Source organism: Echeneis naucrates, chromosome 7, assembly GCF_900963305.1.
Source record: "Echeneis naucrates chromosome 7, fEcheNa1.1, whole genome shotgun sequence".
Taxonomy (NCBI): domain Eukaryota; kingdom Metazoa; phylum Chordata; class Actinopteri; order Carangiformes; family Echeneidae; genus Echeneis; species Echeneis naucrates.
In genome coordinates this window covers 8,966,638-8,981,112 of record NC_042517.1, presented here as the reverse complement: position 1 = coordinate 8,981,112, position 14,475 = coordinate 8,966,638, and the positions used below count along the sequence as shown (strand labels likewise).

The 14,475-nt window shown below is 39.4% G+C and overlaps 1 protein-coding gene across 1 annotated transcript in view; it reads left to right on the top strand.

Moving 5' to 3' along the window:
* Window positions 1–14,475, top strand: part of cacna1db (calcium channel, voltage-dependent, L type, alpha 1D subunit, b) — a 74,896-nt gene that overhangs the window by 14,593 nt on the left and 45,828 nt on the right. The gene's annotated exons all lie outside the window — the stretch shown is intronic.

Genomic DNA, 14,475 nt, shown 5'->3' with positions numbered 1-14,475 from the left:
TATGAAATGACAAATATATATTATTTGGGGGAAAAAAAATAGTTGTAAATGAAAAATGAATGTGGCAGTAGATTGAATGACTCGGAAATGTGATGAGGAGATTATCTGTTACAGCTAAGCAGGTTTATGGCCTGTGGGATAAATGAGAACTTAAATCTCTTTGTAGCATACACAAGTTTTCTCCTTTAAAGCGGGATGATGTGCTGTGGATGTGAAAAATCACACCTGCAGCGTATCCGCTTGACCATTTTCTACACAACATGCCAGCAATTATCAGATACTATGATTAGCATAGAAAACGGTAGAAGACGGTAAAAGCGTTGACTAACTGTCAGTTTCGTGGCTGTGCTTTGTGAGGAGGACATGCCCCCCTACAATGCAGGTATGCATCACTGGTGTATCCGTTCAGTGAAAACCCTGATTCAGTTTATTCATTGATGCTCTACGGCTCCATTGTTCTCTAACACAAACACATCGATGTTGACAAAGTGATGTTCATCTTCATCATTGAAATATAATACACAATCAGCCCCACAATCTTATATCTATATTGTATATGTATTCTAAGTGGCCGGTTGTTTATATTCATTGTGTTGGTCCTTCACTTTGTTTTAACATACATCACAGCCTGCTGCCGTGACAACTGTGGCCATGGAGACTTGAGGAGTATTGGAGGAGTGGGCTCTCAATAGAAGAGGGAAGGGACAGAGCGAAGAGGCAGGCTGAGAGGAGAGAGGAAGGGCACCAGGAAATACGGGGAAGAGTTTCAAGGATCAGAGGCAGTCAAGACAGGTGAAAGGAACATGAGGGGAGACGAGAGCGAGAAAAAAGACAGATGAGAGAAGAGAGGAGGAAAGAAGGATGGATGAAATTAGAGCCAGAGGAAGTTGAAGAGCGGATACAATAAAAGTGAGGGAGGCACGGAGAGAGACAGAGGTGGAAAAGATGGGATTTGCTTGTTCCCTTCCCTTTTTCGCTCATTCAGTGTTTTGAATAAGACCCACAGTTTATCTGTTAACATGCTTATTCAGCTTCTTAGTCAGCTTTGCGCTGCAGCAGCATCACTGTCTGACTGAGGATGCCAAATCACCACACAAGACTGTTATACAGTTGTGGTCAGAAGTTTACATAAACTCATCATGGGCATGAATGTCATATACATTTTGGGCTTTTAATGATTTATTTGAACTGTTATTTTTCCAGGGTGGAATGATTATACAACTACATCTTCGATGATGTTTATAAACAAGACTTAGGTACATAAGTTTGAATTTATTTTCAATTTTCTCTAATCAACGCAGGGTCAAAATTACACATACTGGATCAGTTATATACATACAGCCCCACTAATATTTGGCTAAATGTCCCGTTTGACATTTCACTTCAACCAGCCATCAAAAAGCTTCTGGCATAACTCTGGCTGGATATTTCACCACCCTTTGTGGCAGAAATGGTATACAGTTCATTTAAATTGCTTGATTTCCCAGCACAGAGCCAGTTTTTAAGCATTGTCCAGCAATGTAGAACAAGGTTGAGGTCAGGGCATGGGGAGCCATTCCATAAACTCAATGTTGGCCTGCTTTATCTGTCCCAAAACCAGTTCTGATGTATGTTTGGGATCATTTTGCTGTTGACACGCCAAAATGGGTCCAACTTTCAGTCGTCTAGCTGTTGATTTAAATTGAATTTCAAGAAATTCTTTTTTCGTTATTCCATCTAGCTTGTGCAGTGCACCAGCACCACTAGCAACAAAAAAGCCCCAGAGCATAATGCCACAATACCTTAGTACAGTGCTCTTAAGTTTGAAAGCCTCATCTTGTCTCCCCTAAACATATTCTTGTCTTTGGCCGGCAAAGAGAAACTACCAGCTGCAGTCAATCATCATCACTAAAGAGAGCCTTGTATAATTTTGACCCTGTCTGGATTAGAGAAAATCCAAAATAAATTCAAACTTGTGCACCCAATTCTTGTTTTTAAAAATCATCGAAGATTTATGTTGTATAATCATTCCACCCTGGAAAAAGAATGGTTCAAATAAATCATTAAAAGCCCAAAATGAATATGACATTCATACCCATGATGAGCGTATATAAACTTCTGACCACAACTGTTTACGGCTGTAGATCTCTAATGCTGCAGTGGTCGTCTGTCTTAATACCGACTCTGGATTAGTGAGTAGCTTTTGGTGGTCAGCCAGGACCAAAACAGGCTGTTTTGACTGCATTTGTGTCCATGCTCGCTCATTTGACATTGGGATTAAGATGATCCCCAACTAAAAATAGATGCAGGCTGCAGACGTATGGGGTTAATTTGAAAGTAAAGAGAAGAGAAACGGCCAAACTCAAATGCTGGACCATCGATAAATGCTGTCTGGACTCATGCTGCCACAGAGCGGCAAGAGTAAAGATGCTGAACATGGATTCAATATAAAATAGAATATAAATATACAATATAAAAAAAGGCATCTATTGACAATGGCACTGAATGAGATGCTTTTGATCAAAATGAAGTGCTTGGCTTTATTTTCACAATAACACGTTCAATAAAGTAGATTTTATTTCTATAAATATATATGTAAATATATATTACATATAATATATATACGTATATATACGATTGTATTTCTATAAAATCTATAAATATGTGACATTCTAAACTGATAAATCATGCAGCATCAAACTAGATTGACTTATTTTTGAATAACAATAACGTCAAAAGATGGCTCCGAATATATCTGGCTCAATGTTGTTTTTAATCTTGGAAGCCTTTTTGACTTTATTACACATGAAAAATGGAATTAAAACTTGAAACTGATCCTCCACATTGTTGCAAATCTCATTTAAATAAGTAGAGCGTAAATGGGGAGTTTGGAAGTACCAGCAAAGCCTTTTCAGGACGGAGATTTGGACCATAAATTAATGTTGATAAACAAGGAATAGTACTGAGCATCTTATTTTTGGCTGTGTGACATTCAGCAATAGATAAAATGGCAGCTGCTGAAAGAAATTGATTGATTTTTATTTTATTTTTTTTTTCAGAGATTGTAATTCAACTCTGGTGTTGTTTTTTTAAGTATCTTATCTTTATACTACAGCCATAAAAGCGTTTTTACCTCTGTCAGTAGTTTTGCTTGTGACGGCAACCTTTCTACTGTACAGGCCAACTGATTTCTCTGGCTTCTGCTCCCAGCCAGGTTAAATTCAACTTCAGGTGTCTGTGTGCATTAGCTTTTGTAGCTTCCCTGGTTGGGGCTGTGGAGTTGAATCAAAAGTAGAGTTGATGCCATGAGATATGGAGATAAAACTGACTTGAATGCGTAAATATACATGGCATACACTGTACTTTGCGTGGCCTCTCTCACACAGTGATGCACATTCAGTAATTGGATTAATAACCAGAAAGTAGCAATTACAGGGTCAGTATTCATATCTGATTTTGTGTATAGCTAACACAATATTAGAGGACAGATTTTTATATCCAGGGATGAGAGCGATGTGGAGATAGGAAGGGAAGGGAAAGAAGAAATAGACAGAGGAATGTGGATGTGAATAGAGAGAGAGAGACATAAAGGAAGAAGACTTACTAAGGACAGGAGAGGCTGACAATCTAAATCATCTCTCTCCTCGCCTTTCCCTTAACCCACTGTGAGCTCTGAGGATTATTGACTTCCCTCCTTCCTTCCTCGCTTCTTTGCTTTCCTGCTAGTATGTAACAGAAGGTAACACAGAAAAGTAACAATGTTAGAGGAGGTTAGAGAATGCACATTAAGCACAAACACAAATAAGATGAATCTTTTCATTGCTATCAGAGAGGTTTGAGGGTGATTTCCTAAATAATTGCAAACAGCATGATTTGGCAAGGCAGGAAAGATGACACAACATACTGTATACCCTGATGGGATGTCTACAGTACAGGGCAATGTGTGCATCAATCCATCCATCCGTTCAGTACAAGGAAGGGAAAAAAAAAAAAAGAAGAACGCTCCAAAATTTTAATTCAAACTTGATATGAAACCAAGGTTTTTATGACTTGAAAACTTCAAATTGATGCAAACTGTCTCACTCTGACCGGCAGAAAATAGACAGGAGAAGTGAGGAGAGTTAATGAGCTATTGAAACATCCATAACACAACAATACTTCAGCTTTTCTCATGAATATAACATACAGACAGACATAATTCCTCAGTTCATAGGTTCACTCAGTGTGTATGGTGATAAAACTTGTTGTTAATGTTTTTTTTTTTTTTTACTGACATTCTTTTAGAGAATCTTAAAATATGATATAAATTTAGACAGATGAGGGCTTTAGCATCACTCGCTCTTTTCTTTTGGCCTGTGGTCGAGTTCTGAAACGAGGAGCAGCACATCCTCAGCCTCAGCATTAATCTCATTAAAACCAATGGGAACACGAGCTATTAGCAGCTGATTAGCCCTCTTCTGGTTGCCTGGCCCATTCACCTACATGCACCGTCATTGCCTCACATGCACACTAGCACACTGACAGAATCAATCTGACACATACTACACACAACATTTCTCCGCCCTTAAACGCTTGCAGGGTTTCTTCCAGAAGGTTGGATTCTTGTTTGGTTGAGCAGCAGAGCAGATGGACAAGCCTAGTCTTTAGGGGTCAGAGTCATCATGGGGACACAATATAAGGTTACAATAGAAACATGGCTCACAACAAGTGCTTCATCTTAAGAGCTGTTGGCTTCTACCTGTGTCTCCCTCACGTTTGGATATATTCAGTCATTTGCCTCTCATAAATCGTCAAAAATCCCTCAACGTGAGGATGGAGTAAGAAATATGATCAGTCAGTCACCAACTTTATGAGCACATACCACCTCTTTTGCTGAGAAGGCTGTTTGTGCTCTTTGTTTAGTCTTGTGTATTGCCGTCCGTTGTGGCCAAAGGCACGATGCTCTGGTCATCTGTCTGTCTGTCCTGTGATATTGTCAATATAATGTCTCAGAGACACACTGAGGGAATGTCTTCAAATTTGGCACAAATGAACTGGCCAAAGGGAAAGGTCAGTTTTGGTGAAACCACAAATTTACACACCACTTCTGACACAATTTAACACAAATGTGTAATTCATAAAATGTATCGTGGATAGGGGAAAGTGATTCAGTGTTTGTAGTTTGACAAAATATTCAGCCACAAGAAAAGAGTTTTCTGTCTTAACCAAGACAGTTTGTTCGCAGAGTCGTAGCTATTTTCTAAAATTCAGTTGACTTCCTGTTTACATCATGTGACTCAGACTGACATCAGAGCGCTTGATCACAGGCAGTGCATTATGGGAGGTGGCAGTAGGCCACCTGTCGGGTGGGGTGAGGGATGACCAGGGTTAGACTGAACTCGCCCACCACAAACACACACTGATCTGGACCACATGGCATCATTGAGTGTTCTGTCAGCTTATGTTATCGTCACTGAGGGGCAGTGACAGCGAGTGAACCTGTGTGTGTGTGTGTGTGTGTGTGTGTGTGTGTCTATGTGTGTGATGCTCCCAGCTGATGTATTAGGCAGGTCAGGCATGATGGTGAGATGGGCCAGCCCTTCTCTCTAATCAATTTAAGCGCATGCATGCACACACACACAATGAGGGGAGCCATAGTCATCTGAAAACCACCGTCTGCAGTATGACACTGTACAGCTATTATGGAGTTAACACCTCTGCTGCTGTCACCTCCTGTCATTGTCACGCTTGCTCTCCGTGGATAACTCTCTCTTGTCAGCTTGTTTGCAGCCTCAGGTAACTGAGTGGCCAGATTTATTTAGTTTACTATAAAGTTAGTTCACACTCCAAAAGCCTGCGCTGATAAGATGCTTTGGAAAGTAAAACCAAGATTTAATTAAAACGCATGATATAAAAGCACAAAAGGAATCACTCCTCCCTTTTACTCATGTCTTGTCGATGATGGAACAAGTTCACACTCAGTGAACAAGCCTGAAGTACAGTCATCAGACTGCGAAGGTGCTTTTGTATAAAAATGTGTAATTCATTTCATGGATGTGTGTATTCATGCATTTGTATTTTTACACAATATCTTCTTCAGGTTTGTGGCTCAGCTCGTCTGATACACGATCTCTCTTCAACAAGCACCGACATTATGCATTATCTGCTCCTAACTACATTTAACCTTCAAATTTAACCCTGTGTGCCATCAATAAACCAAACCAAAATTCTTTTTCCAGATGGTACTCCAAAAGCTAAGACCTAACGCCCAAGCAGCCGATGAAGTGTGTCTTAACTTCCTAAAAATTTCCACAATCCATACTGTAATTGTTCCCCATAAAGATAGAAGCTGAAGAGCAACCTTCCATGAATTCACATGAAAACGGACTGTGTCGTGCACAAAGACGCTTTTTGTCTTGTACTCTTCTAGTGAAACACAAATCTGCCTCGCATCCTTTCGTTCAGTGTGTAAAACAGCAGCACTCATGTCACAGCAACTCATCAGCATGACCAAAGGCCGACAGGAAGAAGGGATGGAGAAGTGATGGCAGCAGAGTTTTCTCCTCCTCCAGGCTACAACAACTGAGAGGCAGATGAAAATCCACAAAGTCTTCATTAATAACCCATGAATGAAACATCAGGGCCACATTATCAGACTGATTTTTCACATTTTAGTCACAGCGATGTTGCTTTGCCCTTTACTCCAGTCTCTGGCTGTAAGGGAGCACAAAGTGTTGGTTTTTACATTTCTGTGCACGTAATTAGTCATTCTGGTGCATTTGCTTCATATGATACTCCACATCCGTCTGCAATTTGTGGTCAGAAACAATTCCCGTATAGTTGTAAAGTGCAGGAAATCATGCCACATGATGCATATGGAGTGTCTGCGTCAGTCTTAGTAGCACTCATTAGCTTCTCATCACAACATCAACCAATGTTTTTGTGAGAATTTCAAGGCATTTGCGGCTGTACTTGCTGAAACCATTATGGCTGCTTGAGAAGCTTGATTTATGTCGGTGTTGTGTCTGAAAACTTTTTTGCCTTATAGAGTTTTCCTTTTAAAATGAGTGGTTCAACATTTTGATAAATGTGCCTTGCTTTTATCAGGCAAGTGACTATGTGGTAACTTCCTGGAATGGTATGATTTAACAATCAACATTGCTGCCCATCAAGTGACCATTTTGCTCATCCAAAATGATGTGACATAGACTTTGAGATAGTTTTAAATGTAAATTGCACAAAATATATAATAATAATAATTATTACTATTAGCAGTAGTAGTGGTAAATGCACAACTAGTCAATTCCAGTCAACTCAATTTCTAGATCACATTTAAACTGAGACAATAAATGCATATCATTTCTCCCCATATTCTCCAGCATCTAATTCTTAGAAAAAGAATGAGTGTATTCCCAAAATTATCAAACAGTTATGCACTGTTGTTTTTCTGTACACTGCTTTAAAATTTTGAAGAATTGAAGTAACTTCCAGTGTTGTTAGAACAGTGTCTTTGTGCTATAACTTTTATCACCAGATCAGATAAAATCACATTCATAGTTCACGATTTGGTTCACAAACGCAGACAACATGATGCGACGCAGCCAACTGCGGCTGCTGTTAGTGGTTACACTTTTTCTGGAGCACACCAATGAATTTTTGTCATAACATCTTAAAACAGAGTGTATAAAAAAGTAACCATACAGCACACTGCCTTACCATAATTATCACTTTTGTTCATAATTAAATTTGGTTAGTGCTCACAGATTATCAGCGAGCTGATGAGTGATAAAATACCATATTTGTGCATTTCTTCTGAAAACATCCATTACACTGATGTCTTTCCCTGTGACCATTATGTTTATCTCCACCATTTTCTTTTTCTTCATTTCCTCTTTACGCAGATGCCTCCATTAACTCTGATGGTTTAGTTATTTTCTGCTCATCCTTCTCTTCCACTCTGTGCCCTCTTTGCCCTGCTGCAATGTGACTACTCTAATCCCTTATTTCTCTCATCTAATGTTCATTTCCAAACATGTTGATTAGAGATAATGCGCTTCATCGTTGTTTTCAGAAGTCTGATTTAGCGACAGCGTATTCTCACAAGGTGTGAAGAAATATGCTTACTTGATAGTTAATCATGTTCCCATGACAGCTGTAACTGAACAGTGTTGAAAAGGTAAATTAAGTGAATTAATGGCAGCCCAACAAAATGTGCCTTTGTTCAGTGAGCTCTAGGGAGTTTGTGCTGTTGCTGTCTGAGTGCTGGGACGATTTGTCAGTCATCTATTCTGCAGTTTAAGTCTCGTGCTAATATTGCTGGCACTTAAGCCAGGCTGTTGTGGCCAATAGGTCAGTCAGTGAGTGTCTGTTGAAAATACTACAGAGTCCCAGATCTTTTAATATTAATGGGACAACTCTGAATTCCACAGAGAGTTAATCACTCCACAGTCTCACAGTCAGTAAAAGCAAAAACATCGTTCGTCGTCTGCACAGACGGTGAGCTCTCCTGGCCTCAGCTCAACCACCAAATTTTCTTGTCTGGCTCCCAAAACAAGGGATTTGGGAGCTTAAAGGATGCGCTTCTCCTTCTTAAATCAATTAAGCTGCTTCACGTTCTGTCTTCTTTGGGTGCTTGGGCAGTGTGCTGTGCGCTGTGTATGAGTAAACACAACTTTGAGATATGGAAGGTAAAGTTTAAGGGTAAGGAGGACAAATGAACTCCTGGTTCATTTGGGCAGATAAACCCGCACAGTTCTTTAAACCTGGAAGGGCCCTTCTTCAGTTAAGACTCTGTATATTGTGTCTCACTGAAAGATCCAAGGTGTTGTCTTTGAAATTACAATTAGACATGCAAAAACTGTGAGGCCTATACAGTTATCATCAAGATAAAAGCATAAAAGCAGATTATTGTCACTTCAGTCTCGCAGCTTTAAAGTGATGCTGTTTGTTAAAAGGGGAAAAAAAAATAGATTCAGATGTTGAAATTGATGATAATGAAATTGTTGTACTGAGCCAGTATGATGAACCAGAAGCTGTTGTCTTGAATATCCCAACTTCAAGTCTCATTCTCGCCCACACATGAAACAAGCCTGGTTTCCATGGCAACCGTGTGCCCATCACAGCCGTACTACCAACACAGAAGGCGGCTACCCAAATGCAGTGGTATAATGGTCACTGAGTGTGGACTGAGTGTGGACACAGGAACACAGCGGCTTTAGTTGTGTCATTTATCCGTTTACAAAACCAAACGCAGTGACTCTCCCTTCCCGGCACATTTCCCCCAACACCTCCCCAGTTCAAGCAGAGCAGGAGCAGCATGCTGACATGGTTTAGGTGCCACTTGTTGTCTTGCTATCAGCTCAACCGGACTAGTTTTCTCGTGCAGAAGCAGTTTTGCAGACTGAGCCACGTGCTATGCTCACACTCTACACTTACTTACTGTACCAGGACCCCCCCGGGGATGTGAAGAGTAAAAAGGATCAAATATTTATTATGTCATGTGTCGTGTGTGTATAGCTGTCATGGAGGATCCTGCAAGGAGGGAGGGGAAGGGAAGTTACGTGAGCACAGCATGTTTTCCTTAACCAAGGCAGCACGGCGGTGTAGTGGTGGCCTGGCGACCTGTCCAGGGTGACCCCGCCCTCACCCACTGTGAGCTGCGATTGGAAACGGACAAGCGGTAAAAGATGAATGAATGAAGTTTTCTTAACTATGAGCTTAAATTAAAAAGCCAGGTCTATATTTGCAGGATTGAAATAGTGCACAGCCCCTCCTGAAAATATTTTCTTTAATTTTGAAAATATCAAATCTTTGCGAAAATGTTTTCAATCACTTAACTGTTCTTTGTACTTTTTGAATTATTGCTGACTGCTGAATTAGAAATAAACGGACTGCGGTGGCTAAGCTTTTACTGTGCAGCAGCTGCTGAGGTGTGTAGTTTTGATAATTGTTGGGGAGCTTTTCATGCTCTGAAAACATGCCTGCTGCTGCTTTTGTTGTTGCAACACTTTGTCTGCATAATTGATTGTTTCAGGGATTTTCACTCTCATTTTGGTTTGGGTGACAGCTCATCCTGCGTTTACATGGACAGGATCCAGTTGACTCAAGCATTTAGGAAAGATTTATTTATTTATTTATTTATTTTTAATGATTTCCATCATCACAATATATTTCTTGAAATACAGAGAATAGCCATTTGTTGAACTAACCATGCTATAATCAAGTATAAAAACGAATCATAAAATTCACTTTATCTTAGCCGTTAATTGTGTGACGATTATACAAAATTACTTCCCTGATGATTTAATTTTTGAAGAGTTTTAGCAGGTCTTAATGTAATTACCTACTCTTCTGTTAGCATTGTCGTGCACACTTGTTTACACATGTATTTATGTGTTTATTTAATATGTAAGGTCATGTGTACCTTTCATTTGTTGTCTACATTGTCCCTCGGTAATCTCTATTCTTCTGCCAGAGCTTTTCTCATGCGTCACAACATAGACTGGGTTCAGAGACGCACAGACATCCGGACACACACACACACACACGCACACTTTGTCAGCTGTTTGCTGAGCAAAAGAGCGGACATTTCAGACTGGTGAAAAACAACAGGTGGATGGAGCAAGAATGTTAAATTTAACGGAGGCAGGTTTGTGTTTGTGTACTCTTATCAGTGCGAAGCAGCTCTGAGTCACGGTGCTTGTTGACCTTAACAGGTCATCGCCCAGCTACTGTGAGCACACACCACTCAGCTTAGACCAGTTAACAATTACGAGCACTAAGACATGGTCATTGTAGGTGAAAAAAAAAAAACAAAAAAACGATTTTTACATGAGTTTGATTAGTGGAAGCGTCTCAGCTGCTGCACTGGTATAAAAACCTAAGGAAAAACTTCACATGCATTTACCATAAAGGATGAAATCTAATTCAACGTAGTGAAGGTCTAGTCAGGATTAATTGCTGAGGTTTTGACCTCAAACTTTACTTTACTCGCGCGAACTGGACTGTAACAATAGCTGGAAAAATAGATTTGCAGTTGTTCACTGTGATTGAGTATAGAGATTAAGCCACTGTTTGTTGATTTTTTGTAGTCTTTCCAGAATTGTTTTGACATATAACACAGTGTCTTTGTCAACCATTGTCAATTTGTGTAAAAAATATTGTTTCTTATTTCTTTCTGCTAAAAAATTCCGCGAGCAGTTTAATAGTAAAATTACACAAGTGCCTTATTTAGAAATCAAGATTCTGTAAAAAAAGCTAATGTTTTTTACTTAAAAAATGTAATTGCAGGACAAAAGAGTTACCACCTCATTGAAAAGTAAAATGGCGATACACAGTGCTGGAGATTTCCTGCCTACAGATTGGATATTTAAGTTGCACATTGGTCCACAGTTGACTTGCAGGCTAGTTGAGATGAGGTCGAAATCTAGATGCCGCTAAAACACAATGGTGCCAACTTTGGTAATCCTGCTTTGCAATGGCTGTCGTTAAACTACATGTTCGAACTGTGAGTGCCTCTAAATCCTTATTGCCAGGGGCATCGATTTTTCCTGCGTGAAGCTGGCTGTTTGGCTGTTGCCTTTGGGAATTGCAGTTTGAATGTGTGCACTATTGCTACTCTGTGTGGGTGTGAAGACTGAGTGTGCATGTAAGCCATCAGTGCCCTTCAGTGAGCGTGTGTGTGTGCCAGTGTGAATCTTAGTGCACGCTGTCCGAGCTTTGCGTCCTTTAAATCAACAAGCGGAGGGTTTGGCTTAATGGGCCTTAAACCCCGCCGGCTGACCAACCTTTTGCATTACGGAGTCAGTGAGGGAGACGGGGTGTATGTGGGAGAGACAAAGAGAGGAAGTGAGGAGAGAAGTGAGGCATGTAGGAGAGTTAAAGGTGTTCCTCTGCGAGAGAAACAATGTGGAGGTGAGAAAGCGAAACGACCATTAAACACAAGCAATCTTTTTTGTGGAACTCTTTCGTCCAACATCAGACACATTGTTGCCATGGAAACACCGTGATGATCAAGCAGGGTACCTGCTTTGACTGAGGAGTTTTCTTTTTTGCAATGATTTATTGATTTTTTATTTTTTATTTTTTTTAATTATTGAAATATTTATTTGAATGATTCATTCGATTTAGTTAGTGTGCCATACATAAAAGAAAAATCATGCCAAGGCCAAAGAGGCTTGAAAGACATCCTGATGTTTTTTCCGGGGTTCAGTAACAAAACTGACCAGCTTATAAGTTTTGAAATTAAACAACAATCTTGTACTACAAAACGTTTCAGGATTTTGAACATGCATCTCATTCATCAGAGATGGTTTTAGCTCCTCACAGAGAGGACAATATAAAAGAAAATGAGATTCATTCTTGACTTCTCCCAGATCGCATAGTTGACATAATAATTGCTTTTCCGGTATTGTTTCTAATCTCGAGCAACCAAAGATCTCAGAGTCCTTGTTAAGTTTGCTTTAATATAACATTTAGTCTTCAAAATCATGCTTGATCTGATTATATGTCAATTATTGGCTTTTAATAGATCATATTTTTCTTCAAAAGCATAATGTGAGTTTTGTTTTTTGTTTTGCTTGATTTTGTTGACACTGCACTGTAAATTATTCTATGGACATATTGTAAATCAGCTACACCAAAAACAGCATGAAGCTCCTACTGATTTTTTGACAGACATCTTTGTTGCTTAGTGATCATCGCTTTGGTGTTTCTGCAATGCATTTCCCAGAATTCCATCATTTCTGCTTCTTCTTCTTCTCCTTCATCCACTCCCACCATGACTGCTTATGGTAGAGTGCACAGTTTGTCTTTTTATTTCCAACAAAGCTGAAATGAATCACTTCCTGTGCTGTTTGTGAGGGTCACCTGGATGTATCACAGGTCTTCTCTGCCCACCTCCCTCTGTTGGAGGCCAGTGTTACATGTTGTCCAATGGTGCTGCTGCTGCTTGATGAAAAACTTGAGCTTTCAAAAGACACCTGTTCAGTCTAAGGTTTGCTTTCAAAATTTTTGTTTGATGCTCTTATGTGTGAGTTGAATTCAATTTGTTTCTGGAGGCACCACAGTATGACCGTGACCCTGAAAAAAGAAAAAAGAACTATTGAAATGTTTTATTGAAGAAAAACATTAAAAAACATACTTTCATGCCAGAACAATACGGCTCTGACACAGACTATCATGAACTAGCAGATCAGCACATGTGCTGACCTACAAATTAGGTGAAATGTAAAATTGTGTCTTTTGCTTAATATGTATTGTATACTGGGACATTAAAGTATATCTTCTCTTATCTATCTCTAATTAGTAGTCTTATTATACATATGTTTTTATTTATTTTATTTTTTTTCATTCAACAAATAAAAATTCTTATTATAAAATTCTTGCCACCCAGAAAATGGGACATGACACGTACACAGCAGTTGCAAACTGACATTCACTCCAGCCACTAATGAGCTTCACTGCATAAAGATTGCAGACTTCAAAAAGTCATTATTTGTCTCTTCATTTTCTCTGCTGTTTGTGTTTAAAATCATCTAGACTGCTGCTGTCCCTGCCATGTTATGAAGCTTTATTACAAACAACACACTTTTACTCACAAAGATACATGCAAACTATACTGGATCACAAAAACTTGCAAATACACGTCAGCTGTATGTGTGTCTGCGTCACTAGAATCCAAATGACACTATACTAGAAAATAATTCAGCGGTATAACTCACTGGCCTGAAATATTATTTGAAAAAAATCTTTTCTTAGTGCACAGTCGTTTTTGTGAGCTAAGCGATGTTTTCCCATCTGTCATCCAGCAGAGGAAATCTAGGATTCACTCTAACTCACAATGCGTACATATTTTTCCCGGCCTCTTTCAGCGACAACAGGGCCAGTAGTATCAGTGTGATTATCCACAACTGACTGACTGAGTGATAGAGTGGACTGAGCGTAGTTTAACCACTGATCAGCCAGAGGACTAAGTTCTCTGTTCTTCTTGAATTATAATGATGCGCACTGTTTATATTAGAGTGTGTTTACAGCCTACAGTGATACCAACATACTGTTGCTGCATTTGTCAAAAGATTTAGGTCCTTTTCCTGCTGACTAATCTCACCACTTGTTAAAAATCAGAGCAGAGAGAGTGCTGTGTGATAAGTGAGAGATGAAATAAGTAAAATGTTCCCTCATTTTTAACTCTCAAGTGAATTCAACTCTGTGTTTCTCACTCGAATGTCCATTTATTGATTTTGTAACTCAGTATTGTGGTTCAGGATTGTACCAACAGCTTGCAAATAGATAAGAAGTTAGCATCTGGTTCATTTTCAACCTGTATTTGAAACATGTTGTGTTGTCTGACAGCAAACACAGAAAGTGAATTGAATAGGAACAGCTTTACTGGGAATGCTGTTGTAAAATACTGTATATGTGAGTGCATAAGGTGAGAGTAAGAGAGAAGCAAACACATATAAGCCAGAAACCTGCAGACTCTTGGCAGGTTCATAGAAGGCACAGTTTTCAACTTTG